Source organism: Macaca fascicularis, chromosome 7 (assembly GCF_037993035.2).
Source record: "Macaca fascicularis isolate 582-1 chromosome 7, T2T-MFA8v1.1".
NCBI lineage: Eukaryota > Metazoa > Chordata > Mammalia > Primates > Cercopithecidae > Macaca > Macaca fascicularis.
The window spans coordinates 170178161-170182575 of NC_088381.1; the positions used below are offsets into that span (position 1 = coordinate 170178161).

At 47.2% G+C, this 4415-nt stretch overlaps 1 long non-coding RNA gene across 1 annotated transcript; it reads right to left on the reverse strand.

Moving 5' to 3' along the window:
- Positions 1-1011: 1011 nt before the first annotated feature.
- Positions 1012-4158, reverse strand: LOC141407334 (uncharacterized). The gene is made up of 2 exons (XR_012416150.1): positions 4047-4158; positions 1012-1212 (listed from the first exon to the last, which is right to left on the reverse strand). It is a non-coding gene; the product is annotated as an uncharacterized lncRNA (long non-coding RNA).
- Between the last annotated feature and the right edge of the window lie 257 nt (positions 4159-4415).

The following is a 4415-nucleotide window of genomic DNA, read 5'->3' on the forward strand; positions in this document are numbered from 1 at the left end:
GAATGATTTCTCTGTCTTTTTTTTTTTTTTTTTGTGTGTGTGTGTGTGTGTGTGTTTGTTTTTGAGACAGTTTCGCTCTTGTTGCCCACGCTGGAACGCAATGGCACGATCTCAGTTCACTGCAACCTCTGCCTCCCAGGTTCAAGCTATTCTCCTGCCTCAGCCTTCTGACCTCAGCTGGTCAGGAGTTCGAGACCAGCCTGGGCAACATGGAGAAATCCCATCTCTACTAAAAATACAAAAAATTAGCCAGGCGTGGTGGCAGTGCTTGTAATCCGAGCTACTCGGGAGGCTGAGGCAGGAGAATAACTTGAACCCTGGAGGTGGAGGTTGCAGTGAGCCAAAGTCGCGCCACTGCACTCTAGCCTGGGTGACAGAGTGAGACTCTCCAAAAATAAATAAATACATACATACATACATACATAAAATATACATAACATGAAGTTTATCATTTTAACAATTTTTAAGTCTGCAGTTCAGTGGTGGAGATATTCACATTGTTGTACAACCATCATCACCATCCATCTTCAGAACTTTTTCATCTTCCCAAATGAAAACTGTTCCCATTAAATGCCAACTCTCCCTTCCCTCCTCCCCAAGCTTCTGGCAACCAGCATTCTATTTCCTGAATCTCTCTGAATTTGCCTACTCGAGGTACCTGAGGTAAGTGGAATCATACAGTGTGTGTCCTTCTGTGACTGGCTTATTTCACTTAGTACAATGTCTTTAAGGTTCATCCATGTTGTAGCATGTGTCAGAATTTTCTTCCTTTTTAAGGCTGAATAATATTCCATTATATGCATAGATCACATTTTGTTTATCCATTCATCTTGAGTAAATCCCCAGGAGTGGAATCGCTGGATCGTATGGCAATGCTGTGTTTAACATTTTGAAGAACAGCCAGACTGTTTTCCAGAACAGTATCATTTTACATTCCTACCAGCAGTGTACCTGTGAGAGTTCCAATTTTCCACATTCTTGCCAACATTTGTTATTATCTATCTTCTTCTATTTTGCTTGTTCTGGAAATCTCCAAAATAAATAGCTTATAAAAGCGAGAAAATTAGCCAGGTGTGGTGATGTGTGCCTGTGGTCCTAGCTACTCAGGAGGCTGAGGCACAAGAATTGTTTGAACTTGGAAGGGTGGAGGTTGTGGTGAGCCAAGATGGTGCCACTGCACTCTCCAGCCTGGGTGACAGAACGAGGCTCAGTCTCAAAAAAATAAAAATAAAAAAAATTAGAAGCTGTAAGTGAAAGTATAAACCATGAAGTGCTTAGGTTAATTTGTTATTTGTTGGCAAAGATTTGTGTGCCTGCCATGTGCCAGACACTGTTATGAGTATTTGGGATACAAACCTAAGCAAAACACACACACGTTGGTGGCCTTAAACTCAAGACTGGGCCTATCTGCTCCTCCTGAACCCCTTCCCTGGAAGCAGAGCTGAGCCTAGGACGTCCATTCCACTTCCCAGACCCTGCCTAGCCCTTGGCCATTTGGGAGGTGCCAGGGTGCAGGAGTAGAAGCCTGGTGCTTGCACCACGGCCCTGGCCTCCCTTTAACCCGGAGAGCCCTGTACGGCCTCCACTTCCAGAGCTTGTTTTCCTTATCTATAAAATAAAGAAGGGCCGGGTGTGATGCCTCACACCTGTAATCCCAGAGCTTTGGGAGGCTGAGGCAGGCGTTCAAGACCAGCCTGGGCGATATGGTGAGACCCCCCCGCCCCCGTCTCTATAAAAAATACAAAAATTAGCAGTTAGCCAGGCATGGTGGCACCCGCCTGTAGTCTCAGCTGCTTGGGAGGCTGATTTGGGAGGATCGCTTGATCCTGGAAGGTCAAGGGTGCAGTGAGCTGAGCTTGTACCACTGCACTCCAGCCCGGGCAACAGAGCCAGACCCTGTCTCAAATAATAAAATATAAAATAAAATAAAATAAAATAAAATAAAATAAGGCAGGTGTGGTGGCTCATGCCTGTAATCCCCGCACTTTTGGAGGTGGAGGTAGGCGGATCCCTTGAAATCAGGAGTTCAAGACCAGCCTGGCCAACATGGTGAAACCCTGTCTCTACTAAAAATACAAAAATTAGCTGGGCGTGGTGACACATACTTGTAATCCCAGCTTCTTGGGAGGCTGAGGCGGGAGGACTGCTTGAATCTGGGAGGCAGAGGTTGCAGTGAGCCAAGATTGTGCCACTGCACTCCAGTCTAGGCAACAGAGCAAGACTCTGTCTCAAAAAAAAAAAAAAAAAAAAAACAGGCCGGGAGCGGTGGCTCGCCTGTAATCCCAGCACTTTGGGAGGACAAGACGGGCGAATCACGAGGTCAGGAGATTGAGACCATCCTAGCTAACATGGTGAAACCCCATCTCTACTAAAAATACAAAAAAATTAGCCGGGTGTGTTGGCAGGCGCCTGTAGTCCCAGCTACTTGGGAGGCTGGGACAGGAGAATGGTGTGAACCCAGGAGGCGGAGCTTGCAGTGAGCCGAGATTCTGCCACTGCACTCCAGCCTGGGAGACAGAGCCAGACTCTGCCTCAAAAACAAAAACAAACAAAACAAAAAACAAACAAAAAAAAACCCACCAAATAAAATGTAATAAATAAAATGAAAGCTGGAACATGGGCCCACCAGGTGAGTTTGCAGTGAGCCAAGATTGCGCCATTGCACTCCAGCCTGGGCAACAAAGTGAGACTTGTTGGAAAACAAAAACAAAAAATTAGCCGGGCATGGTGGTGAGTGCCTGTAATCCCAGCTACTCAGGAGGCTGAGGCAGGAGAATTGCTTGAACCCAGGAGGCAGAGGTTTCAGTGAGCCAAGATCACGCCACTGCACTCCAGTCTGCAACAGAGTGAGACTTCGTCTCAAAAAAAAAAAAAAAAAAAAAGAAAACACACACACACACACACACACACACACGCACACACAGCTGGTACCACCTGATCATTTTCCAACACTTCCATTGCCCTCAAAAGCTCCTTCTTGCCTCTCTGCAGTCACTCCCCACTCTGACTCCTGGCCCCAGGCAACTACTGCTTTTCTTTCTTTCATTCTTTTTTTTATTTTTATAGACAGGGTCTTGCTCTGTGTCCCAAGTTGGGGTGCAGTGGAATGATTATGGCTCACCGCAGCCTTGAACACCTGAGCTCATGCAACCGCCCACCTCAGCCTCCCAGGTAGCTGGCCTACAGGCATGTGCCACCATGCCTGGCTTTTTTTTTTTTTTTTTTTTTTTTTGAGACGGTGTCTCCTTCTGTTGCCCAGTCTGGAGTGCAGTGGCACAATCAGCTCGCTGCAACCTCCGCCTCCCGGGTTCAAGTTATTCTCCTGCCTCAGCCTCCCGAGTAGCTGAGATTACAGGTGCCTGCCATCACGCCTGGCTAATTTTTTTTTTTTTTTTTTTTTTGAGACGGAGTCTCGCTCTGTCGCCCAGGCTGGAGTGCAGTGGCCAGATCTCAGCTCACTGCAAGCTCCGCCTCCCGGGTTCACGCCATTCTCCTGCCTCAGCCTCCCGAGTAGCTGGGACTACAGGCGTCCGCCACATCGCCCGGCTAGTTTTTTGTTATTTTTTAGTAGAGACGGGGTTTCACCATGTTAGCCAGGATGGTCTCGATCTCCTGACCTCGTGATCCACCCGTCTCGGCCTCCCAAAGTGCTGGGATTACAGGCTTGAGCCACCGCGCCCGGCCACGCCTGGCTAATTTTTATATTTTTAGTAGAGATGGGGTTTTGCTATGTTGGCCAGGCTGGTCTGGAACTCCTGACCCTTAGGTGATCCACCCACCTCGGCCTCCCAAAGTGCTGGGATTACAGGCATGAAACACCATACCTGGCCTTAGTTTAATTTCTTCAGAGGAACAGGGTCTCGCTTTGTTGCCTAGGCAGTCTTGAACTCCTGGGCTCAAGCAATCCTACCTTGGCCTCCCAAAGTGTTAGGATTACAGGCGTGAATCACCATGCCTGGCTCAACAGATTTTTATATATTGATCTCCTATCCTATGCTAAAATCACTTCTAGTATCATTTTGGTAGATTTCTTATGAGTTTCCTACCTAGACAACCATGTCATCTATGAAGTCTTTCTCTTGTCCAGTTTGCATGTCTTTTCTGCATTCACTACTCTCCTTGGCAGGATGGAACTTGATTATGGAAGGTTTGAAACAACAGTGAATTTTGAAGCGACAGAGTAAGAATTGTGGTCCTGGAGCAGTACAAGGGCATTTTCAGCACGACATTCATGTGTCATCTAGCTCATCTTCTCACTCACTGGGCTGGGGATCCATCTTCTTGGTGGTGCAGTCTCTAGCACAGGGGTTGCTGGGAGATAGGTCCAGATGCGCAGGTAAGTACCCATCTATTTGCCATAAACGCTTTTCCAGTAACTCCAGGAGGGTGAGTTCATTTGGGAAATCATTTATGGA